Consider the following 27,050-nt stretch of genomic DNA (forward strand, 5'->3'; position numbering starts at 1 on the left):
CCGGTAGGTCTTCCAGAGTCGGGAATTTTTTTAAAGACTCTGCTGATAACCCCAAAAAGGCCATTTGTACCACCTGCCATGCCAGCATCAGCAGGGGTGACAAAACTACCAGCCTGACCACCACCAGCATGATCAGGCACGTGGCAGCAAAGCACCCGACTTTGAGGGGCGAACCCCAGGGTCCACGAGTTGTCAGATCTGCTCGTCAAAGTACGCCACCTGTCAGCTCAATTTCGCAAGTCGGCTGCAGCTTCCGCCGCCCTTGCTGTGTTGCAGCAGCGTTTGCAGCTTCCGTCACACTGACTGGTGTGTGAGGTCCCCACACATTGGAACTCTACCCTCCACATGTTGCAAAGGATTTGTGAGCAGAAGAGAGCAGTTGTGGACTACCAGCTGCAACAAGGTCATCGATATTCAGAGTAGACTCCACACATAAGACCTCAGGAGAGGACCTGGATGTCTGACATATGTACCATCTTGACAAACTTTGAGGAGTCCACCAAGATGGTGAGTGGCGATGACGCCATCATTAGCATCAGCATTCTACTTGTCTGTCTTTTGCAACGCTCTCTGCAGAGAATTAAAGAGGAGGCATTGTAGCCAGAGTATGATGAGATGGATCAAGAAGCCGTAGCGGTCGATTACACACAGCCCAGACTCATCTCATCCCAACGTGCATTGGGGGACAATGAGGGAGAGGAGGAGGAGGAGGAGGAAGAATAGGAGCTGGTATCATGCGCTGTAGACGGTAGTACCTGTACAACTGTCATACCGTCAATTCAGCGTGGGTTGCCTGATGACAGGGTGGAGGAGTATGAGGAGGAGGAGAGCATGGTCAGTGGTCAACTTGTTGAGGACGCGGAAGTCTTGCCCATTACCAGTCTGGCACGCATGGCTGACTTTATGTTACGCTGCCTTAACCGTGACCCTCGCGTTGTCAAAAAGTTGGGTGCCAGTCATTACTGGTTGGTGACACTTTTAGACCCCCGCTACAAGGAGAACTTTCACTCTCTTATTCCTGAGGTGGAGAGGTCTACAAAAATGGGGCAGTACCAGAAGGCCCTTGCTCCAGAACTGTTAAAAAAATTCCCATCTGAACACGCTAGCGGCAGAGGACACAGTTCGTTGCCCAACCAAGGCGTGCATGCAAGAAAGACGCAACTCCAATACAGCAGAGTCAGGGGAACACTGTCAACGTTCTGGGACAGTTTTCTCAGGCCCTCCCTTCAGACAGATTCTGAGGCGCGGGGTACTCTCACAAGGAGTGGAAAGTTTCAAAAGATGGTGAGGGAGTACCTTTCCGACCGTACCAGAGTCCTCCGTGATTCCTCTGTGCCTTTTAGTTATTGGGTATCCAAGATGGACACTTGGAATGAACTCGCTCTGTACGCCTTGGAGGTCCTGGCCTGCCCTGCCAGTCGCGTGTTATCGGAGCGTGTTTTTAGTGCCGCTGGGGGAATTATAACTAATAAGCGCACTCGCCTGTCAACTGACAATGCTGACAAGCTGACCCTTAACAAAATGAACAAGGGCTGGATTGGGCCAGACTTCTCATCACCACCAAATGACAGCAGAGTAACATAAAGTCAAATCCACTGTGTTATTTTGGGAGGTGTATTCACATGCACCGCTTCACACCCACACATGGGTATACGCTTCCTCATTTCGGCTGTTTTATGTTCTTCTCCATATCCTCAGTCTCCACCACCACTATACCATCAGGGTGACCGTGGTCTATGTTGCCATTATTGGAAGTTCCTCTGTCCTTATTTCTGAGATCTTTTGCTTGGAAGGCATAGGCAAAGACTATGGGAGACCCACTCCCCAATAATGGGAATAATGTTTGTAATATGCTGTACTGTATGGCTCTTGTAAGGGGCATTAAAACCGTCTTGTCAAGCTACTGTGACCTCCACCACTTTTCCAAGGGGCATTAAACCCATCTTGTTAAGCTACTGGGACCTCCACGTCTCTTCCGAGGGGCATTAAAATGGTCTTGTTAAGCTACTGTGACCTGCACCACTTTTCCAAGGGGCATTAAAATGGTCTTCTTAAGCTACTGGGACCTCCACGTCTCTTCCGAGGGGCATTAAAAGTGTCTTGTTAAACCACTCTGAACTCCACAGCTCTTCCAAGGGGCATTGAAATGTTGTTTTTAATTAACTCTAACCTCCACGACTCTTCGAACGGGCATTGCATTTCCTCCTAATTTTTGTCAACTTTTGCTTGTAAGGCATATGCAAAGACTATGGGAGACCCACTCCCCAATAATGGGAATAATGTCTCCACGTCTCTTCCAAGGGGCATTAAAAGCGTCTTGTTAAGCTGCTGGGACCTCCACGTCTCTTCCAAGGGGCATTAAAACCGTCTTATTAAGCTACTGGGACCTCCACGTCTCTTCCGAGAGGCATTAAAACAGTCTTGTTAAGCTGCTGTGACCTCCAGCACTTATCCAAGGGGCATTAAAACCGTCTTGTTAAGCTACTGTGACCTCCACCACTTTTCCAAGGGGCATTAAAACCGTCTTGTTAAGCTACTGGGACCTCCACGTCTCTTCCGAGGGGCAATAAAACCGTCTTGTTAAGCTACTGTGACCTCCACCACTTTTCCAAGGGGCATTAAAACGGTCTTGTTAAGTTACTGGGAACTCTACGTCTCTACTGAGGGGCTTTAAAACCGTCTTGTTAAGCTACTGTGACCTCCACCACTTTTCCAAGGGGCATTAAAACCATCTTGTTAAGCTACTGTGACCTCCAACACTTTTCCAAGGGGCATTAAAACCGTCTTGTTAAGCTACTGCGACCTCCATCACTTTTCCAAGGGGCATTAAAACCGTCTTGTTTAGCTGCTGCGACCTCCACCACTTTTCCAAGGGGCATTAAAACCGTCTTGTTAAGCTACTGGACCTCCACATCTCTTCCAAGGGGCATTAAAACTGTCTTGTTAAGCTACTGCGACCTCCACGTCTCTTCCAAGGGGCATTAAAACCGTCTTGTTAAGCTACTGCGACCTCCACGTCTCTTCCAAGGGGCTTTAAAACCGTCTCGTTAAGCTACTGCGACCTCCACGTCTTTTCCAAGGGGCATTAAAACCATCTTGTTAAGCTACTGTGACCTCCACGTCTCTTCCAAGGGGCATTAAAACCGTCTTGTTAAACCATTCTGAACTCCACAGCTCTTCCAAGGGGCATTGAAATGTTGTTTTTAATTAACTCTAACCTCCATGACTCTACCAACGGGCATTGCATTTCCTCCTAATTTTAGTCAGCTTTTGCTTTTCAATGCATAGGCGAACACTAAGGGAGACCCACTCCCCAATAATGGGTAGAAGGTTTTTAGTATGCTGTAATCCACGTCTGTTTCAAGGGCCATTGCAGTTCCTCATAATTTTTTGAAAGCCTTCCATTCACTGCTTAGGCCAACAGTGCACAGGAGACCCCGTTGCTATAAAGGGATAAAATGGTTTAGTTAAGGCCCTATGACCTCCATGTCACTTCCAAGGGGCATTTGAGTGCCTCAAAATTATTGGTAGGCATTGTACTCACTGTATGCCCTATAACTGTGTAGCCGAACCTCTCCTTTTGGTACAGAAACATATCCTACAAGACATGTGTGGTTGACTGGCATGATATTGATGTGAATGGTCCCTGTTCCTTCTGCTCTTTCTCCTTTGCCACCACCTCATCCATCATTCATCACCTGAAGCTTTGTTTTAACAGGAGTCATAGAACTGGGATAGTAGCAGGAAAACATCCAGCAATCGTCGGAGGAGGTAGGATATGCGCCAAAACGCTGACCAGGTCAGGCCTAGCCGCTACTACATACATGCGCTTGCACTCCAAGGAACAGAAAGCTAAGGAGATGGATGGCCTCATGATCATCAATAATTTACTCGTTGTGTAGGAGGCTGACCACTGCTGCTGTATACCTTTTGAACTTTGTGTTGAAGCCTGATTGACCCAGGACCCGCAATCCACTATGTCTGGAGGACGTGTTGCATCCCAGTGTCCAACTGTGTCCCGGCTTCCACAATATTAACCCAGTGCGAATGCATGAGATGGACCATGCCTGGCCACATTCACTTGTCCACGTGTTTGTTTTTAGGCTGTCCTTCAAATAGGGGCGGCTGGGGACTGTTTATGGACACCCGGCCGCCCCCAGGTGGCTGGGGACCGTGTGTGGACACCCGGCCGCGGGGCAGCTTGGGACTGAGTATGGACACCCGGCCACCCCCTGGCGGCTGGGGACTGAGTATGGATACCAGGCTGCCGACGCAGCCATTACATGGTGGCCAGATTCCGCCTCCACATGCCTAAAAGGCCCAATTGCAAGAGCAAGCAAGCGAGCAGCATGGTATTGCAGCCTGGGGGTGGGTGGGTGGCAGGTTGCACACTTACGCTTGCATTCCTAGAAAACAAAGCAGATGCTGACTTCTATCATCATCATGCTCCTCACCTTGGCACTCTCAACTCCCCTGATGGAGAAGCCAGGGCCCACCGGAGGAGTCTGGTTCTCTGGTGGGCTCGTCCAATGCTGCCCTAAAGCAGGCCGGGCTAAGAAAAGTGTGTGGGGGGTAGTTGACAAGAGAAATAGGGGTGGCTGGGGACCGTTTATGGACACCCGGCTGACCCCAGGCGGCTAGGGACCGTGTGTGGACACCCAGCCGCGGGGCAGCTGTGGAACGAGTATGGACACCCGGCCGCCCCCTGGCAGCTGGGGACCGAGCGTGGACACCCGGCCGCCGGGTGGCTGTGGACTGAGTATGGATACCAGGCCGCCGACGCAGCCATGACGTGGTGGCCAGATTCCGCCTCCACATACCTAAAAGGCCCAATTTCAAGTGCAAGCAAGTTAGTAGTATGGTATTGCAGCCTGGGGGTGGGTGGGTGGCAGGTTGCACACTTACGCTTGCATTCCAAGAAAACAAAGCAGATGCTAACTTCTATCATCATCATGCTCCTCACCTTGGCACTCTCAACTCCCCTGATGGAGAAGCCAGGGCCCACCAGAGGAGTCTGGTTCTCTGTCGGGCTCGTCCAATGCTGCCCTAAAGTAGGCCGGGCTAAGAAAAGTGTGTGGGGGGATGTTCCAAGGAGAAATAGGGGCGGCTAGGGACCGTTTATGGACCCCCGGCCGCCCCTTGGTGGCTGGGGACCTAGCGTGGACACCTGGCCACCGGGCGGCTGGAGACTGAGTATGGATACCGGGCCGCTGACGCAGCCATGACGTGGTGGCCAGATTCCGCCTCCACATGCCTAAAAGGCCCAATTTGAAGTGCAAGCAAGCTAGCAGTATGGTATTGCAGCCTGGGGGTGGGTGGGTGGCAGGCTGCACACTTAGGCTTGCATTCCAAGAAAACAAAGCAGATGCTAACTTCTATCATTATCATGCTCCTCCCCTTAGCACTCTCAACTCCCCTGATGGAGAAGCCAGGGCCCACGGTCCCATGGTACTCTGGTGGGCTCGTCCAATGCTGCCCTAAAGCAGGCCAGGCTAAGAAAAAGTGCGGGGGAAGTTCAGCGGAGTAATAGGGGCGGCTGGGGACCATTTATGGACACCCGACCGCCCCCAGGCGGCTGGGGACCGTGCGTGGGCACCCGGCCGCCGGGCGGCTGGGGACTGAGTATGGATACCAGGCAGCCAATGCAGCCATGACATGGTGGCCGGCGACTGCCTCCACATGCCTAAGCAAGCTAGCAGTATGCTATTGCAGCCTGGGGGTGGGTGGGTGGCAGGCTGCATACTTGTGCTTGCATTGCAAGGAATGGGGGAGTTACAATTGAACACTGCTCTGGGAGAAGGACTTGCACGGGGATAGTTGCAAGTCTGCATCTTCTGATGCGGCAAGGATCACTTCTGATGGGCACACATTTAGGCAGTGACCTGGGTGTCAGAGATGCTTCCAGGGGTCTTCCCCATGCTGTTCCCATGTCTTTTCAGCACTGTATCCATGTGTCACACAGCACAATGCCAGATAAGGTTGTAAAATGTTAAAATGACATTTCCCGGTGAATGCATTTGTCACGGTTGAAAGCAATACAGAAGTGCAAAAACGAATAAAAAATGCGACTTGTGAACATAGCCCAAGGTGTAGAGGAGTATTTTTGTTTTTAGTTATTTATTTTACCTTATACACAAGTCTTTACCCTGGAAAGGAAGTTCCTTAACATATTTCACAGGAAAGCACTTTCAGTTTTGTTTTTGAACGTTTTCTTGTGACCCCGTAAAAGTGGCTTAATACCTCTGACCACGTTGTTGACAGCAGTGACCTGGGGGTCAGAAATGCTTCCTGTGGCGATGCCCATGCTGTCCCCATGTCTTTTAAGCACTGTCACTATCGTTTTGGGCACTTTTTAGGCTTTCTACAGACTGCCGGGGGTGCCGCCGCAAAAATGCTCAGGTCTCCCATAGACTAACATCGGGCTCGTTGCTCGGGTCGAGCACCCGAGTATCACGGCGGGCTCGGCCCGAGCTTCGAGCACCCGAGCATTTTAGTGCTCACTCAACACTACTTGTTGTTTGATGGTGCAGACTGGGGCACTGGTAACAGAAGGTAATGGAGATCCGGGCAGCCTAGAAGCAATTTGGGATCCACCTCGCCAGGTAGGGTTGTAGGCCTTCCTTCTGCGCTCTCCTCTTTGGCCCTGTTGCCTAAAGCTATGCTGCGGCCCTCTTTCCTGAGTGATTGTTAAATCCTAGCCCGTATGGCAGGCAGCTTGAGCTTTTTACTAGCGTCGCTCCTTCATGGTGGCTCCATGCAGAAGTATACTGCTGAGCTGGCGGGTGTTTGGTGGGGCCAGGTGATCTGCAGTCTCCTGCCCTCTGGATTTAGCTGCCGGGACTTCAGTACCTGAGCAACCACGGACTCTGGTGTCCGGTTTCTGACGCTTTTCTCTGGGGCGAGCTTGGTTACAGCTCCCCTCCCCAGGTTCTCCCTCATATTCCACTCGCTCTCCTCTGTCCCCAACTGACACTCCTCCATCTCCAACTGACTCTCCTCCGTCTCCAACTGACTCCCCTAACCCCCACCTCTGGGCCCCAATTTAAAGGGGAAGCACCCCTGAAACCGGATTAGAGCTCCCCCTTCTGGTCTGGAGCCAAGAAAAGTGTTGGATGCTGGTGTTACCTGATAAGGGGACCCCTCCTTGCTTCCAAGCATGGCATCACCCCCTGTGAGGGAGACAATGCTAATGTGGCAACAGGACTCCTGGGGTGCCACAGAACCATGGTTTTAAACAGCAGGCTTGTAATTTACTAATACTATTCTTTACAGAGACCGCGTGTGAATAGCTTGACTGACACGTTGCAAAAAAATGGAAATGGAAGCCAGAAATGGCTGATTTTGGAACTCAGTTATATGTGATACGTCTGACGGAGAACCACGGTTTTATATAGCAGGCCTGTAATTTACTAATACTATTCTTCACAGAGACCTCGTGTGAATAGCTTGACCAACACACTGCAACAAAATGGAAATTGAAGCCAGAAATGGGTAATTTTGGAACGCAGTTATATGCGATATGTCTGACAGAGAGCCACGGTTTTAAATAGCAGGCCTTTAGTTTACTAATACTATTCTTCACAGCGACCTCGTATGAATAGCTTGACTGACACACTGCAACAAAATGGAAATGGTGGCCAATATTTTCCACTTTCAGCTCAAATTTCTGGATTTCTATCTCTGTAATATGGAAAAGATCTGGTTGTATTCTGCAGTGCTAAGAAGCAAATGGAGCACTAAAATGGGGTACTCTGTATTGCTTTTTAAGCAAATAATCAGGATTAAGATGAAAAAAATAAATTAGCCCTGGCCCCTGATATCTGGGTCTATGTCTACAAATATTTGTCACAGAAGGATCAGTCAGAAGTTGAAGGTGCAATGCACCCTCTTGTGCTATATCATGTACTGCAGTCTGTCACATACCCTGCCTGCCTGCCTCCTGCTATCACCTTCATCACTGAAAATATGCAGCTTGATTAGTCCTCAGAAGGACTGTTAGTTCAGATGGATATATACAGTGGGTACGGAAAGTATTCAGACCCCTTTAAATTTTTCACTCTTTGTTTCATTTCAGCCATTTGGTAAATTCTAAAAAGTTCATTTTTTTCTCATTAAAGTACACTCTGCACCCCATCTTGACTGAAAAAAACTGAAATATAGAAATTTGTGCAAATTTAAGAAAAACTGAAATATCACATGATCAGAAGTATTCAGACCCTTTGCTCAGACACTCATATTTAATTCACATGCTGTCCATTTCCTTGTGATCCTCCTTGAGATCGTTCTACATGCAGGGCGGGGACCTGAGCTCCCGCCCGAGGAACCCGGAAACACTCATCCAAGCGCCGAGCTTGTCGAGCACCGTGATGCTCAGGCGAGTAACAAGTAGTGGAGAGCACGTTCGCTCATCACTACGTAGGAACATGTACAGACAATATAAACAATACAATGTATGACATTTCAACAGTTACAGGAGAAGTAACTGTCTATCCATATATCTATCTAACAATTAATTTTATCTACTGTATGTAACGCCACCATTATCTCATGTTTTGAGATGGTGGCGCTACATAGATGACATCTTCCTACTCTGGACTGGTACCACACAAGAGCTACTGTCATTTCACAAATTTATTAATACCATTGATACTGATATAAAATTTACACTTGTTCATTCAACCCAAGAGATCCAATTTTTGAACGTTTTAGTAATGTTCAGAGAAGGTACATTTAAAACAAGTTTATATTCAAAGCCCACAGATAAAAACAACATCCTGAGACTTGAAAGCAATCATCCTAAGAAAATGGTTAAGTCTCTTCCATAAATCCAACTCTTAATGATCAAGAGAATAGTCAATGACATATATTTGTTTGAACAGAATATAAATACTATGAAGAATAAATTTCTGGAGAGGAATTATCCGTGTAAATTGGTAAACGAAAGTATGGACAGAGTTAACAATGTTGATAGGACCACTTTATTTAGACCCATTAAAACTACACAGAATAAATCATCAAATAGAATACCCTTTGTTAGTACATTTTGTGAGGAGAGCTACTCAGTAGCTAAGATCATTAAAAGACACTAGGGTATGTTGGGTAGATGTGTACCAGGTGTCCGATAATTATTATTATTATTTATTTATATAGCGCCATTGATTCCATGGTGCTGTACATAAGGGGTTACATACCAAATACAGATATCACTTACAGTAAACAAACTAACAATGATAGACTGGTGCAGAAGGAAGAGGGCCGTTCTACAGGCATGGGGAAGGAGACAGTAGGTTGGGGGGGTTGCAGTAGCTCCGGTGTTGACAATTCTGAAATCCTCCCGTCTTCTCCTATAAGTGGGCCAAAAATTTGAAAGATAAATTGATAAGAGCTGATGTGGGCCTTCTAAAGAACAGTGCACAGACAACTTTAACGGGTAGTAAGAGAATAGGCTCTTACCCATGTCTAAATTGCATTAATTGTTCAAATATAGTCAAGGATAATATACCTGTGCGTCTTTTAACCAATGAGAAATTTTCGATCAGACACTTCCTTACATGTGATTTGGAATTTGTTGTTTATCTGTTGCATTGTCCCTGCAAGTTGTTATACGTGGGTGAAACAACCTGGGATATGAAAACCAGGTTGAATCACCACAGGTACACTATATGCAACAAAAGATTGGTGTAACATCCCTGGCGGCATGCTGGCATGGCTTACCATCTCCCACAATGCAAGACCGCCAACTTACCTACCAGTCCAGGCTGCACACTTTGCTCCAGTACCTGCTGTATGCATGTCTCTTGTCTGCTGGCTTAGGGCAGCGGCGTTGGCACTTCCTGATTCTTAAAGTTACAGTGTGCACAGTCCTAATGCATCCCCAGCCTATTGCTGTGAGTCACTGGATACTTAAACCTCCTCCACCCAGTGGGAGGTGCCTGAGCAATACTTTCTTTGAGTGTTTTCTGTGCAACTGTGAGTTGTAAGGTCCTGTCCTGAACCTTGTCTGCTTCTGTTACCCTGGGGGCTGAGTTCCCAGGCCCGTTACCTGTATCTGTGACTTCTAGCCTGTTTCCGCCGCCCACCATCTCTATGTCCGATCCTTCCCTTTTCTGCAGTGTCTGAACCAGTACCTAACTCCTACTCGTTGTCTCTGTACTTCTGTTTGTGAGTTTTGTGTCCACTCGCTATTTCATAGCAAGTACCTTGTGTGTATCTGGTTCTGCTTGTCCCGTTTCCCTGCCTCCATATCTACCTCCTGTGTTCTAGCTATCTTCCTGTGTTTCCCTGTCAGTTCCATGTGAACAGAGCCCTGTCCTGTCTGCCCACACCTGCGGCTCTGCTCTGCTGTGCCCTGCTCCGCTTGTCCTCCTCACCTGCGGCTCTGCTCTGCTCTGCCCCGCTCCACTTGTCCTCCGCACCTGTGGTTCTGCTCTGCTCTGCCCTGCTCTGCCCTGCTCCGCTTGTCCTCCGCACCTGCAACTCTGCCCTGCTCCGCTTGTCCTCCGCACCTGCAACTCTGCCCTGCTCTGCTTGTCCTCCGCACCTGCAGCTCTGTTCTTCCCTGCTCCGCTTGTCCTCTGCACCTGCGGCTCTGCTCTGCCCTGCTCCGCTTGTCCTTCGCACCTGCAGCTCTGCTCTGCTCCGCTTGTCCTCCTCACCTGCAGCTCTGCTCTGCCCTGCTCCGCTTGTCCTCCGCACCTGCGCTTCTGCTCTGCCCTGCCCCACTTGTCCTCCGCACCTGCGGCTTTGGTCTGCTCTGTCCTGCTCTGCTTGTCCTCTGCACCTGCAGCTCTGTTCCTGTATCCCAGTCTGTACTGGTCCCTATCCAGCCTGTTTACCTACCTGCCAGTCCCCGTCTGTCTGTATACCAGCCGTGCCTGCCAGTACCCACCTGTCTACATACCAGCCGTGCCTGCCAGTACCCGTCTGTCTGCATACCAGCCAAATCTGCCCATTCCTGCATTCGCCGGTGTGCGTCAACAGCTGTGTGACTGGGGTCTGACCTGGAGTAGCACCTGGGCCACCTCCCACGTCCTTCCTCGGACTATGGAGTCGATTAAGTTGCCGTGCATCCGTGGTCAGATCTGGTGAGGCCCCTAGTCATGCCCCTCCAGGCACTCCTTGGTTCGTGGCCCAGTGGGACCACTAACCACGCTCACGCCAAACAGTCCGGGCGTGAGCGTAACAATTGGATTTACCAGCGTCTAAGCACTTTGTGGAGGCCAGACATAATTAAAAACAATTAAACTTTATGTTAATTGATCATGTACCACCCCTGAGGAGGGGAGGTGATTGGATAAAAATGTTAAAGATCAAAGAACTACAGTGGATCAAGAGATTAGACACATTGAGACCTAAGGGTCTAAATGTTGAGTAGAAAATTGAATTGGCAGTTTAGTTGTTGTGCGTCTACTGATCCCTACCTTGACTCTGTCTTTGTTCTGTACAATATATGATTGGATTGTCCATCCAAATTTGTAATGTAATTTTGTTTTATATTTTTTTCAGATTATTGAAATATGGATTGCGCACATGATGGAACTTATCCCCACATCAACATATGTCTTAATAGTTATAAATTTTGCATTATGCGCATGCCAGTTTTGATTGCATTTGAATACTGTGAATAATTGTTACTTATTTTTGTTTTAATTGTGCATTAAAGAGAGCCTTGATGATATGGAGTATGATGACTATTGGGTGTTAATACTACTTTGGGACTACAGGTGCATCTCACTAAATTAGAATATCATAAAAAAGTTAATTTATTTCAGTTCTTCAATACAAAAAGTGAAACTCATATATTATATAGAGTCATTACAAACAGAGTGATCTATTTCATGTGTTTATTTCTGTTAATGTTGATGATTATGGCTTACAGCCAATGAAAACACGAAAGTCATTATCTCAGTAAATTAGAATACCTTATAACAACAGCTTGAAAATATTTTTAAAATCCTAAATGTTGGCCTGTTGAAATGTATGTTCAGTAAATGCACTCAATACTTGGTCGAGGCTCCTTTTGCATCAATTACAGCATCAATGCGGCCTGGCATGGAGGCGATCAGCCTATGGCACTGCTGAGGTGTTATGGAAGCCCAGGTTGCTTTGATAGCAGCCTTCAGCTCGTCTGCATTGTTGGGTCTGGTGTCTCTCATCTTCCTCTTGACAATACCTCATAGATTCTCTATGGAGTTAAGGTCAGGCGAGTTTGTTGGCCAATTAAGCACAGTGATACTGTTGTTTTTAAACCAGGTATTGGTACTTTTGGCAGTGTGGACAGGTGCCAAGTCCTGCTGGAGAATGAAATTTCCATCTCCAAAAAGCTTGTCGGCAGAGGGAAGCATTAAGTGCTCTAAAATATCCTGATAGACGGCTGCGCCGACCTTGGTCTTGATAAAACACAGTGGACCTACACCAGCTGATGACATGGCTCCCCAAACCCTCACTGATTGTGGAAACTTCACACTAGACCTCAAGCAGCTTGGATTGTGTGCCTCTCCACTCTTCCTCCAAACTCTGGGACCTTGATTTCCAAATGAAAATTGGAACTCTGGGACCTTGTGCAGTGTGTCAATGACTGCCTTCTGGACATCTGTCAAGTCAGCAGTCTTCCCCAAGATTGTGGAGCCTAATGAAACAGACTAAGGGACCTTTTTAAATGCTTGGGAAGCATTTGCAGGTGTTTTTTGTTAATTATTCTAACTTACTGAGTTAATGACTTTTGTGTTTTCATTGGCTGTAAGCCATAATCATCAACATTAACAGAAAAACACTTGAAATAGATCACTCTGTTCGTAATGACGCTATAAATGATATGAGTTTCACTTTTTGTATTGAAGAACTGAAAAAAATTAACTTTTTGGTGATATTCTAATTTAGTGAGATGCACCTGTATATGCCGAGAGTACATTGGGTTGAGTAGCCTGCCCTTCACGGGGTGGGTGGCACCCTGATGACTCATTATATCAGGTTTACCAGCCCCAGCTAATGGGGGGTGTTACCTGATGGCATTGTGAAATCTCAGTTATGTTTGCCTGTCACCTTACAGTCATTTTCAACCTATCTATGTATGATAGTGGGTTGATATTTTCTCCATATATCATGCATTATGCACATAATGGTTGAAAGTCTTAGCCTTTTCCTTCCCATATTATGAAATTTTTACTGAGTTTAAAAGAATTTAAAAATACTGCAAGTTTATGGCGGAATACCTAACTAAAGATGGAGCATATACCTCTATTGCGTTATTTACGCAGGCGCAGTAGTGGTTTCTATGGTACCACACTAAATATGGCGCTGTAATCACTTCCACCCAGAGGATCACTGATGAGACCCGGGGCACATTTATAAGAATGTCTCAGCACAGGAAAATTTTATTTAAACGCATCCAATTGTGGATCTTATTATTATTCCAAGATCTATTGATTAAAATGAACTTTCGTTCATGGGAAAACCCCTTTAAGGATATGATGACCTGTCAGCTGACAGTGTTTGGCTCAAATCCGTATAGGCAAATCATCCCGCTCCAACTTCTAGTGAAGGTTGTCACCCCAGCCCCTAGCAGGAGTCCACCAACTACGCTCTCCCGCTAGGCCGCAAGTCTTGGCCCTGTCTCACACTGTTGGCTGCAGACAGTTCTTTTCACCACAGACCTTCTCTTGTCTTCTGTCTCCGATGGGATAAACTCACGCTTCCCACAGCTCATGCGATTGAACCTCGGCTCATCCAATCGGGACTTTGCTAACACGATCGAACCTACGCCCGTCCAATCGGGACTCTGCCACCTTTTATCTTCACTTCAGCAAACAGGCTTCCTATCCTCTGGAAATATTTTGCACCTCTTGTTTTATCCGCATCCATTGCAAATATTGTGTTTTTCAACGTGTCCTCTTATGGCTTGGTTGTAAGCCACTGCAGGCCTCTTCTCTACAGGTGGTGACTTGGTACAAGTCCAGATGATGACTGACCATCTCCCATGACCACTGTGGCTTATTTTAACTTGTAAACCCAGCGTCTGTTTGCCCCATGTAGTCTTTTATATTTTTGTTCCAGCACTCTTCCAAGTGTCTACATTGATTGTCTCTGACCACCAGATGGCAGCATCTGCTCACAAATGCTTCACAAGCAAGTTTCTATCAGAGAAGCCATTGCAATTCCTTTACACACAGTTTGCTGGTAACCTTACCAACGAAATGTAACCTTTGGAATTTAAAATCCCTCCACTCTTGTTTTACAAGCACTTTGCAATTTGACCTATTTAATAAAATGAGTAAACCAGTTAATTTTTCATCCTGGCAGAAAATGCAGTAATTTATCAAACCAAGTCTTATACATACCACCAGTATGCTCTACCTTGTTTAGGTATTTTTCCACAGGACTTATAAATGGTGATTCTTCTATCCAGCTGAAAGTCTGCTGTATGTTATGGTGGCACCATTGGAAATGCCGTACTTGCTGAGGCAAATCTTCAGTATTTTAACAATATATATGTGGCACCCCAGGGGTCTGGTTTTCCACAGTAATGTAATGTTATGTCTGAGAGCAGGTGGGAGGTCCTTTGGTCAGGGATCCTGTGCATGCCACACCTCCTGCCCAGTCTTGGGAGGGGAAGAACTTCCCCTGTATAAACCCGGGGCTGAGGCAGGGAGAGTCAGACAAGGAGAGTCAGACAAGGAGAGTGGAGACAAGAAGCAGCATAGGAAACAGCAGAGTTACAAGGAGTCAGGGGCTGGCAGCTGCAGCGCTCGCCCTGACTAAGAAGATTCTTTACCGGACCCGGAGTCCGAGGCTGTGGGGACTAACTTCTACCCAGCAGCAGAATCCGTCAGGCAGGGGATTTCAGGTCCTCTGGCCCAGAAGCCCGAAGGCACGGTCACACGCGTGGGACCAGCACCGCCATCGTGGAGCGGAAGCCATTTGAAGGCCCCGAGTCACCGGCCATACGGGTGAGCACCACACGGTACACTCAGGGACGTGGGCTACTTACATCAGCTTCTAGCAAGGTAGCCAGAAGAGTACAGTCAGTTTGTGAGGCCTATAACTACGCCTGGCCAGGGGAGATCCCATCTGCTCAAAGACTGACCAGGCCCCGTTTGCTAGCAAGTACTCCGGGAGGGTCTATCGTTGTTGCCAGTAAAGACCCTGAACTACACCGTACCGTCTCTGAGTGGTTCCTGCTACCCCCATCATCCACGTCGGCTGCCCTGAGGCCATACCCCTCCCGTTGGGGGTTATACTATCACGCTGCACAATCCTACCACCGGCCTCAGCGGTCTGCCCTGCAGCAGCAGCTCCCTGGCTGCACTCAACGGGTGGCGTGGTCATCAGCTATTTACTACTAATAGACTGCCGTCTAGTTTGACTCCCTGGGCACGGACCGGGTCACCGCCACGAGACTACAACCCTCTACCGATCCGGCTCCGGGTAGGCTCCCGCATGCGCAACGCAGCGCAACACAGGCCCAGGGGCGCGTCAACTTTGGCGTAGTCGGCAGGATTTCGTGCCCGCAACCACCGGGTACTGCGTGCCTGAAAAGCAAAGACTGTTCAAACTTACCAGTGGTGAAGATTCCCGCTATCCGTGGAGGTTTCCCGCCATCCGGCGCCATCTTCTACCTTCTTCCCGCCATCGGTGAAGTTTCCCGCCATCCGGCGCCATCTTCGGCCTTCTTCCCGCCATCCGTGGAGTTTTCCCGCCGTTGGACGCCATCTTGGGGACGCCGCGCAGGAAGAAGAGGGGCGTGGACTCCGAAAGCGCGCGAGAACTGAAGCCCCGCCTCACGTCCGGACGTTGCGTAAGGTCCTGGAAGGAGCCCAGCAGACGCCGACGTCACAGGAGCGCGACGGAAGGTCCTCAACCCTGACGATCCACTGCGGAGCCGCGGCCTATGGAAGAGGATCATCGCAAGGTAGGCCACGGTCCACTAGGGGGGAGGAAGATGTCGGATACGGAGGAGAGCTTCACTGCCCCAACCCCCGCCAGCGCTACCGCTGCTGCAGTTATGCCCTTCACCATGCCCTATATCCCGGGAGCAGCTTGGCTACCCCAGTATTCAGGGGAGTCACATACCCTGCATGACTTTAGAGAAAAGCTGGATAGCCTCTTCCAGGTGTACCCCCTCACAGAAGAGCAAAAAGTGAGCATCCTGGTGGCCCAACTAACCGGGGCAGCCAAAAGGGAAGTAAAATCCTGGCCACCTGGGAGGAAGACTGTCGCAGGGATACTAACCCGGCTGAAGGACACCTTTGATACCCGCACCTCAGCCGAGATTAAGCTTAGATTCTACGGGTGCAAGCAGCGAGCGCATGAGAGTATAAGGGACTATGCACTAAACCTACAAGAGGCCCTGAGGGCCATAAAGCAGACCGACCCTGATGGGGTGGGAATCGAGGACAGGCTGTTGACTGAACAATTTATAGAGGGTTTATATTGCAATGCCCACCGAACCCAGTTGCGGGCAATGGCCTTACAGGATCCCCATCTGGACTTTGCACAGTTCAAGGACAGAGCCATCCGGGTGCTCCGAGAACCGGCACCAGGTGGCGTTGTGACCCACAGACGCCCCACTACCACTTACTACCAGGAGGCGGCGCCCTTGTCAGCAGGGCCTGTGGGAGCTGATGCGCAGGCTTTGGACAATGACCCGGCTCCAGACCTACACCATCAGGTCCAAGAGCTAGCTAAGAGCGTTGCTGCGCTAACCCGAACTGTGCAGTCTTTACAGGTTTCCACCCCAGGGAAGATCCAGCTGGCATCCGGACCGGAGGACATCCCATGGCGTCGACCAAGGAGGACCCCACCGGCCAGAGGAAGACCCAGTGACCGATACAGCGAGGACGGACGACCCATCTGCCGCCGCTGCAATCAACCCTCTGCTTATAGTGAGCCTGCCGTACCCCTAGTGAGACAAAGAGCCGGTAGACAGCTGCCCAGTTTACCCTTGACAGCTCCTACACCCTGTAGTTCAGGGCCAGACAGTCAGCTCCGTAGGTCCACTCGGGCCACTAGAGGCCAGTTACCCGCACGCTGGAGAATTTAAAGTGTATAAATTGTTTTATTTATGTTTTTCTGTGTATTGTTGCTTGTGAATAATTTTGTGTTTCCAGTTGTTTTTAGGAAACCTTGGTGGATTTACCGGGAATCCTTGTATATAGTTGGAGCGTAACCCAGGATGGACTAGAGACTGTTAAGGACTCGGGGTAGGACAGACCCCTACCTGGTTACGTCTCCCTGTGTTGGTGAAATGGACACCTTGCTTTCTTCAGAGACTGCACCCGGTTGCGGACACGCCGTAACCATCTTTATATGTTTTCTTATTGTATTATTAATGTTTTTGCCTTGTTATGTTTTTCTAAATGTGTTTAGTCCCGGAGTACTAAATTTCACTAGGGGGGAATGTGGCACCCCAGGGGTCTGGTTTTCCACAGTAATGTAATGTTATGTCTGAGAGCAGGTGGGAGGTCCTTTGGTCAGGGATCCTGTGCATGCCATACCTCCTGCCCAGTCTTGGGAGGGGAAGAACTTCCCCTGTATAAACCCGGGGCTGAGGCAGGGTGAGTCAGACAAGGAGAGTGGAGACAAGAAGCAGCATAGGAAACAGCAGAGTTCCAAGGAGTCAGGGGCTGGCAGCTGCAGCGCTCGCCCTGACTAAGAAGATTCTTTACCGGACCCGGAGTCCGAGGCTGTGGGGACTAACTTCTACCCAGCAGCAGAATCCGTCAGGCAGGGGATTTCAGGTCCTCTGGCCCAGAAGCCCGAAGGCACGGTCACACGCGTGGGACCAGCACCGCCATCGTGGAGCGGAAGCCATTTGAAGGCCCCGAGTCACCGGCCATACGGGTGAGCACCACACGGTACACTCAGGGACGTGGGCTACTTACATCAGCTTCTAGCAAGGTAGCCAGAAGAGTACAGTCAGTTTGTGAGGCCTATAACTACGCCTGGCCAGGGGAGATCCCATCTGCTCAAAGACTGACCAGGCCCCGTTTGCTAGCAAGTACTCCGGGAGGGTCTATCGTTGTTGCCAGTAAAGACCCTGAACTACACCGTACCGTCTCTGAGTGGTTCCTGCTACCCCCATCATCCACGTCGGCTGCCCTGAGGCCATACCCCTCCCGTTGGGGGTTATACTATCACGCTGCACAATCCTACCACCGGCCTCAGCGGTCTGCCCTGCAGCAGCAGCTCCCTGGCTGCACTCAACGGGTGGCGTGGTCATCAACTATTTACTACTAATAGACTGCCGTCTAGTTTGACTCCCTGGGCACGGACCGGGTCACCGCCACGAGACTACAACCCTCTACCGATCCGGCTCCGGGTAGGCTCCCGCATGCGCAACGCAGCGCGACACAGGCCCAGGGGCGCGTCATATACAACAGCTTTTGCATTGCATTGAGGATACAATCTGTAGGGGAGGCTGCTCAGTGCACTTAGGCTGTCATTGGTCTAGAGCTGGCACTAGGTTCACATGGGCTCTTGGACAATAGTGTCACAGTGAGCTCTGTTATGCCTTTTTGGCAACTGAAATTTTGCAGAAAAATGCACAGTGGAAACATCTCCTCGTAAAAGCTGTAAGGGTATAAGGGTATGTTCTCAAGGTGTCTTTAAGACAGCAGAACTGATGAGTTTTTCAAGGCAAAAGCACTTCAGAAAAACGCATTTTCCTGAAGCATCCTAGCCGCGTTTTTGCAGTCGTTTTGCCGCTGGCATCTTTGCTGTATTCTTTAAAGTGCATAGAGCATAGAGCAGGCGGCTTACAAACAAAGGTTTTTAAAAACACCAAGCAAATAAATGAAGTGTCATATTTAAAACTTTTAATAAAGTCGTATCTGCGCTGGACTTTTCAAAAGAAAACCATAATGAATAGTGAATTAATATAATAATATTTAATTAGGCTGATGTATATTAAAACACGAGAAGACACGTTAAAAATTGGATATACACAATAACAACGGATTAGGTTGCATGTGGAGATATTAGATGAAGAAGTTCCTGGGTGAAACCAAGGGTTAATCCAGAGATAGGGTCATCCCCAGTGGAGAGACAGGAAGAGCTCAATAGATCTGTGTCAAGGTATAGCATCTGAAGCACTAAGGTTATGGAAATTAAGTTGCATATAATTAATGTACAAGTAGGGATTATCTGGTATTCCTTGTGGTGGGTTTTGACAGGTAATTGTCTCGCGCAGTGGTAATATGGGGGTTACTCGGTACCCGGGCCTTTACCTTCTGTGGGATATCACGGCAGTTGGCTCCCGGGCCCGTCCTCTGGGTCACTCTTTAAAAGGGGTTTTAGTGCTGTTTAACAGTTTGTTTTGTGACGCCACCTGTGGTTTCTTGTAATAGTTACCAGCACTGCTGCAGACTTCCAGGGGGTGATGGGATGGCAGCTGGGATGATTCTGCTCCCCACAGGCGGAGCGGGCCCCCGGGGCAGGGTTGATGGATGGGATTGCAGGGCGTTGAAACGTAGGAGGGATGATGGCGCAGCGGCAATAACTGACAGAGACAGTGGAGTGCAGTCATCCGTTTTTACTCACAGTTCTTTTTAGGTTACTCAGGTACACTGTACAGGTTACCACTTCCCGCGTCGCGCTGCGTTCACCAAGCAGGGGTTCCGAAGTCCCTCCGGCAATTCAAGAGTACATATCGGTACCCCCTTTCTATATGTTCCCTTCCTCAGCCGACTTTCCGTGCTGGGTCTCTCCCTCCTGCCCTGCGCCTCACAAACTGAGCCCCAAGATGGCGTCCTCGGATCCTTCAGGGACACCTGGAGTTCCCTGGTCCTACTCGGCTACCTTTCTTGGCTGCTAGAATGCGAGTATGGCAACTGCACCATAAAAGTCAGAAGCCTCCGGTTTCCTAGCCGAGGCTTGAAGCGACACGACAAGCCCATGGAACGGTTCCCTTCTTGCGGCCTGATCCCTCTGACACCTGACAGATTAGACCATACGGGTGGCTTCTTGCTCCTTCCGTAACCCTGGGAACCTTTTGGTTTCCGGAGCCTTCCTCCTCTGCCTCCCTCCTCTTCTCTCCTCCGCTGGGCCTCATTCACCAGGCCCACTCTGGAGCAGAGCTCCTGCAGAGCCTCTGCTCCCCTCACTTTCCTCCTCTGACTGAACTGAACTCCCTTTCTAAGATGGCTCCCCTTTTTTATACACCTAACAAAATGCTCCCCTAAACTGCTTACTCCACCCACACCCACTACTTGGTTCCCCCTCATTCTAGTTTCCCCCATTCCAGCCAGGGACAGGGCTCAGCAGAACACAGTGCATCTGACGCGCCCCCTGGGCCTATGGTTGCTGGGGGATATCACGGTAGCTGGCCCGGTCCGTAACCCAGGGCGGTCAGTAAAAAGGGGGGTATTTATAAGGGATTTAAAGTGTTCATGACGCCACCTGTGGAATGCGGCTAAGGGGTGCCGCCGCTGCGGAGCAGTCCTCTGGAGCTGGTGTTATGGCAGCAGGGATGGTGTGGCTCTCCACAGGTAGAGCTATCTCCAGGGCAGTGTAAGGTGGTGTGGGTTGCGCTGGGCGTTGTAGTGCCGGGAGGGAGAGATGGCGCAGATGAAAGAAGGGTTGGAGGCAGTGCAGTGCAGTCATCCGAGTTTTTACTCACAGTTCTTATGACAGTTCCACTGGTGCACTGTACAGTTGTCGGCCTCCCACGTCACGCTGCGTTCACCAGGCAGGGGTTCAGCACTTCCTCAGGTAGATTAGGAGTACCTGGCAGAACCCCACTTTCTTGTGTTCCTAACTAGACCGTCTTCTCGCTGGGTCTTTCTCCCTCCTGCCCTGCGCTTCCCACTCTCAATCCCGCTCAGGTGCTCTGAAGTCCCTCCTGTCTCGTTGGAGTTCCTGGACCTGCTTGACCCTCAGGGGATTAGAATGAGGATTCAGCAACTGAATATAGAAGCCAGAAGCCTCCGGTTTTCCTAGTCGAGACTTGAAGTTACACGGCTGGACCAGGGGCCGGTCTCATTCTTGCGGCCTACGATCTCTCTGTCTTCTGACAGATGCGCGGTGTACGGGTGCCTTCCTGCACTCACCGTACCCCCTAGGATCCCTTCTGTAGATCGGAGCCTAATCCTCTGCTCCCCACTTGGGCCTCTAGGACTGGGCCCTACTTGTGGAGCAGAGCTCCTAGAGAGACTCTGCTCCCTGGCTTACTGTCCTCACTCACTAATCTGACTGATCTGCCACCCTAAGATGGCCTCCCTTTTTATATCTCCTACAATGGTGCTCCCCTAAACTGCTTCCTCCACCCACACCCACTACTGGTTCCCCCTACCTCTGGGTTACCCCCACTCCAGCCAGGGACAGGGCTCAGCAGCTGCGCACATGCATGTTGCCCCTCCAGCCGGCCTTGAGCAGTGTAGTGTTGGATGCAGGTGTTGGGGTTCCGGGCAGCACTCCCTCCTTACCTGAGAGAAGGAGACACCACACCTCTGGGTGAGGTGCAGTAACTCTGTGGCTACTGAACCCACATCTTGCCCTTCCAGCCGGCCTGGAGCAGTGTAGTGTTGGATGTAGGTGTTGGGGTCCCGGACTGTACTCTTTTCCTTACCAGAAAGTGAGGCACCACGGATGCAGTACCTCTGTGGCGACTGAACCCTCAGGGGCGCCACACTCCCCCTTGGTAAAACACAGCACGTCCGTGGCTGGAACAGAGCAAAAACAGGGTGTTATAGACATACAAAAATTTTAGAATGCATTCACATAAAAGACTATAAAACAAACTCTTTCTTCCCTTTATGGGAGGCACATTTTCTTAAACGTTACTGGTACTTTTATCAAACATTATAAAACTAAAACATTTCTTTTATAAAACATTTTCAGCCGGCTACAGTGCGATCTGTAACCAGGTGTCCATTCTTTTCCAACAAGGTGCAAAATCAGCAGCATGAGGGACCCGCCTGAAAACCCTCAAAGTAGGCCCTGGGCGTGGCTACAGGGCATAGGCGATCCAGATCCTGGACATCGTCTTCGGCCTCGCCAAACGGGTTTTTGTTCTGAGGTCTGTGGTTGTACATATAAAACCAATAAAGAGCACTTCAAGAAGTGCAGCTATTTACAGGTGTAAGTCTTTGGCTGCTCACAGTCCTCAGCCTGTCAGTCTCTGTACCCTTACGGGTAACTAGGTAGCAAACACTAAGTCACTGAACCCTTCCGGGCAACTTATGCACAGTTCAAGTTCAGTTCAGTTCCATCTACTGCGTTCAGTAGTGGTATCTCCACTGGGGATGTTCCTGGTGCTCGCCGACTGACCCGGCCGGGTCATCAGCCTCAGGCTGCAGGGGCATGTCCTCGTCCTCTTTAAACACGCAATGGACTTGGAGGGCGTACCACCCGTGCTCCCCATGGTGCCTGGTGTAGGAAACATAGTCACCAGGGTATAAATTTCGGTCAGGCCGTCCTTGTTCTAGGTGGGACTCGACATCCCGCCTGTTTACAGAAATGTGTCGATCGAATTCTGGGTCGCGAATAAAGCCCCATTCAGCTTCTTGGTTGAACTTGACTATTAGTCCCTCCTCCAGGGGACTAGGCCGAATGGACTCATTTTGGCATACTTGCGCCTTTGCGGCCTTGTTTATGGCCTCCAACTGCTCCGAGCGCACCCGCCGGGTGCGCCGCTCCTTTGCTAGCTGTTGGAATTCCTGTCTGCAGAACTCCTCTCTCTGCAGGGCTTGGGCCTGGGTCTCCTGCGGAAACCCCATCAGGTCCCACCCCCGGTTGTCCCACCCATACTCTTCTCCTTCATGGTGGGCAGCCGGGGTCTCTGGTACGGGGAGTAGAGGGCGTTGCTGCTGGTCCTCGAACTTGGCAGACCAATCAAACGAGGGCGCTCCATACACCCACTCGAGTGCCGTGGCTGGCGGTTTCGGGAGGGAGCCGAGCAAGAGGTCCGCGGAGTCAGCGCCTGGGGCTGTAGGTTCCGGGCTTAGAAGCTGCTCCAGGGTGTGCGTGGCTGGGAATGGAGGGTGCTGTAGGAGGCCCAGGAGCAGGTCGGCGCTTTCAGCGCCCGGGACAGGGGAACTTCTCCTACCTGCTCCTGTGCTGGACGCGACCTCCTGGCGTTCATCTGGCTCCGCCTGGGCTGGGGTGCTGTTGGTAGCACGCAACGCTGGCCGCCGCCATACTGCGATCTTCGACAGAAGCTCCGTTTTCCACCTGGCGGTCGTCGCTTGCTGGGCCTTTTCCAGCTGCTGACTCAGCTCCAGTACCTTGCTCTTGAGGAATTCGGCCTCCTCCGGGGACAGCTTAACAATTGTTCCCTCCAGGGTGAGAGGGATCACCAGCTCCTGCAGGCCAGAGGCGGAGGTTTGGTCCTGACCTCCTTCCATGCTGGCTGATGGGTGCGGTCTGTCTAGACTGGTTAAGACCACACCCTGTCTCCACTGCTTTTCTCCTCCTCTCCCCTTTCGGGGGCGGTTCCATGGCAGCCTGTTGTCGGTCACTCCTAGGAGTGCCCCCCACCTTGACAGACCTTCTACATACATGGTCACTGTTGCTTGGTACCTGGGCCTTTACCTTCTGTGGGATGTCACGGCTGTCGGCTCCCGGGCCCGTCCTCTGGGTCACTCTTTAAAAGGGGTTTTAGTGTTGTTTAACAGTTTGTTTCGTGACGCCACCTGTGGTTTCTGGTAATAGTTACTAGCGCTGCTGCAGACCTCCGAGGGTGATGGGATGGCAGCTAGGATGATTCTGCTCCCCACAGGCGGAGCAGGCCCTCGGGGCGGGGTTTATGGATGGGATTGCAGGGCGTTGTAACGTAGGAGGGCTGATGGCGCAGCAGCAATAACCGACAGAGACAGTGGAGTGCAGTCGTCCGTTTTTACTCACAATTTTTAGATTCCTCAGGTACACCGTACAGGTTACCGCTTCCCGCGTTGCGCTGCATTCACCAAGCAGGGGTTCAGAAGTCCCTCCAGCAATTTGAGAGTACTTATCGGGACCCCCTTTCTATATGTTGCTTTCCTCAGCTGGTTCTCTCCCTCCTGTCCTGCGCCACACAAACTGAGATGGCGTCCTCGGATCCTTCAGGGACACCTGGAGTTCCCTGGTCCTACTCGGCTACCTTTCTTGGCTGCTAGAATGCGAGTATGGCAACAGCACCATAAAAGTCAAAAGCCTCCGGGTTCCTAGCCGAGGCTTGAAGCGACACGACTAGCCCAGGGACCGGTTCCCTTCTTGCGGCCTGGTCCCTCTGACACTTGACAGATTAGACCATACGGGTGGCTTCTTGCTCCTTCCATACCCCTGGGACCCCGTCAGTTTCCGGAGCCTTCCTCCTCTGCTCCCCTCCTCTTCTCTCCTCCGCTGGGCCTCATTCACCAGGCCCACTCTGGAGCAGAGCTCCTGCAGAGCCTCTGCTCCCCTCACTTTCCTCCTCTGACTGAACTGAACTCCCTTTCTAAGATGGCTCCCCCTTTGTATACACCTAACAAAATGCTCCCCTAAACTGCTTCCTCCACCCACACCCACTACTTGGTTCCCCCTCACTCTGGTTCCCCCCACTCCAGGCAGGGACAGGGCTCAGCAGAACACAGTGCATCTTGCCCTTCCAGCCGGCCTGGAGCAGTCTAGTGTTGGATGCAGGTGTTGGGGTCCCGGGCTGTACTCCTTTCCTTACCAGAGAGTGAGGCACCACGGATGCAGTACCTCTGTGGCGACTGAACCCTCAGGGGCGCCACATAATGATCAATGCTGGGATAGGGGGTGAAGTCACACGTCCTGCTAGATGACTGTGTGCACTACTGAATATAAAATTGTCACTGTAGATAAGTAGGCTAGGGTAAGTAGAGATGGGATTTTTACCTGTTAGGAAGGTGACATCCAGTAGAGTACACTGGGTACTCTGGCAGTAGGGGACCGCAGTGGCAGATTGAAGGATAGATGGATGAGGTTGGGTCCTCAGGACCTCTACAATAGAACATTAAAAATAGTGTAACGATTGGAGGAAGGTTGTTAGATAGCAGCAACAATGGTGTCTAGCGATATTAAATATCTGCAGCTTCCTGTAGTTGGTGATGGCAATTTTAAGAAACCAATCTAGGATAGAAGTATGCGTCATGCGAGTATCACCTGAGCTTTAGGGGAATAAGGATAGGTATTTAGGATGTAGATCAATTGACTAAAAGACACATCTGGGATAGGGTGGGAGGCTGTGGAGGTCTTGCAAGTTGTACTGATGTTCCACGAGTAGTATTTTAAAGAAGGCAGGTTAGTCTGCACAGGTTGAGATTTGATGTGGCAGTGAAGATCTGTGTAGATCTGTACCTGTTGGTCAGGAAGAAGGCGTATGGGAACAACATTACCGGCTTCTTCCCGTGTAAGAAATGCACAGTAGGTAAAACCTTACACACTAATAAGCAGAAGATAGTCAATCATGGAAAGATAGAATTCACCATTAATGACTTACAACATATACCACTAAAGGGGTAATTTATGGTCTAAAATGCCTGTGCAATAAACTTTATGTAGTACATACTATATGTCCCATGAACAGAAGGCTAGGGGAACACTTACACGATATCAAAATAAAATTTAGGGTCATCCTCTGTAAAAACATTTCATGGAGAAACTTTGGGGTTCAATTAAAGATATACAAGTGACTGGAATCCAAATAATATTTAAACATTGGCGTCAGGGGGACTGCATCAAACAGATGTCATGAGCAGAAAGCAGTTGGATTTTTAAATTAGACACCCTGAGACCAAGGGGTCTAAATAGTGAAATAGAGTTGTTCACTTTTAATTAATTAATTAATTAATCCATTGGTATAATAATCAATTAGCCTAATGAGGAATCAAATGAGGCTTGTGTATGAACATAATAATTGATCATTAGCCACTGAAGGAGCATACCTGATGAAGGAAACCGATTGATTTCTGAAACACGTGTGTCCTCCATCCGGACTTTATCATGTGACGCCACGTGATCTGACGTCACGCAGGTCATCTCCTACCTTAACAACAAGCGCGCCAACGAACACAGTGTTACACACTGATGGAGCCTCCGGTCGGGACTCCAGATCACGTCTTCCTCCCCATATGCAGCACTCTGCAAGATCCTTCTACCAGCAAGCTTTGGTGAGTCTGACACAGACCACCAACGACACAATGGTACCGAGACGCAGAGAGCAAACGGTAGTAGAACCGCTGAGCTACGTGCCCCTGTTGACCAACAGGTAGAGATCTTCACTGCCACATCAAGTCTCTACCTGTGCAGACTGACCTGCCTTCTTTATTGTACTACTAGTGGAACATCAGTACAACTTGCAAGACCTCCACAGCCTCCCACAGGTAAAACCCTATCCCAGGTGTGTCTCTTAGTCCATTGATCTAAATCCTAAATACCTATCCTTATTCCCCTAAAGCTCAGGTGATACTCGCATGGCGCATATTTCTATACTAGATTAGTTTCTTAAAATTGCCATCGCCAACTACAAGTAGCTGCAAGGTATTTAATATCGCTAGATGCCATTGTTGCTGCTATCTAACAACCTTCCTCCAACCATTACACTATTTTTAATTGCCTAATGTAGAGGTCCTGAGGACCAGGGACAGACTGGGACCAAAAAGCAGCCCTGCCACACAAACCTCACCAGCCCACATACTATAACACATCCACGCCCCGATCAGTGAATTTTGCTGTTACGTTGTTGTGCCCCTCAACATTCTCTTAAAGGAGTTATATGAAGAGCCACATGTGAATGCGTATGATCAACCACAGCTCCATTTACATGTTGCTCTTCAGTGCTCTGTCTCTCAGGATCGTCAGAGATAGGGGATAGCCCAAAACTTGGGATAGCCCATTTAAGCAGGTTTTTCGTGATTTATTTTTATATGTAGAAAATAATAAACTAATAATGACAATCCAGAAGTCCAATGCCACCAAGGGCTTGTGCAAACAAGCATATAAATCAGGTGTGTGCTATCCAATGTTTTATCACATTGCACACTGACTGAGGTTATGCTATGAGGCATTAGAGAGAAACATTTTTTTTCTCATACTTATTCGGTGTGAGAAAAAAATTGTATCATGCTGCGATT

The sequence above is a fragment of the Phyllobates terribilis genome, unplaced genomic scaffold (assembly GCF_046119375.1).
Source record: "Phyllobates terribilis strain yellow unplaced genomic scaffold, ASM4611937v1 Scaffold_2__4_contigs__length_985480577, whole genome shotgun sequence".
Taxonomy (NCBI): domain Eukaryota; kingdom Metazoa; phylum Chordata; class Amphibia; order Anura; family Dendrobatidae; genus Phyllobates; species Phyllobates terribilis.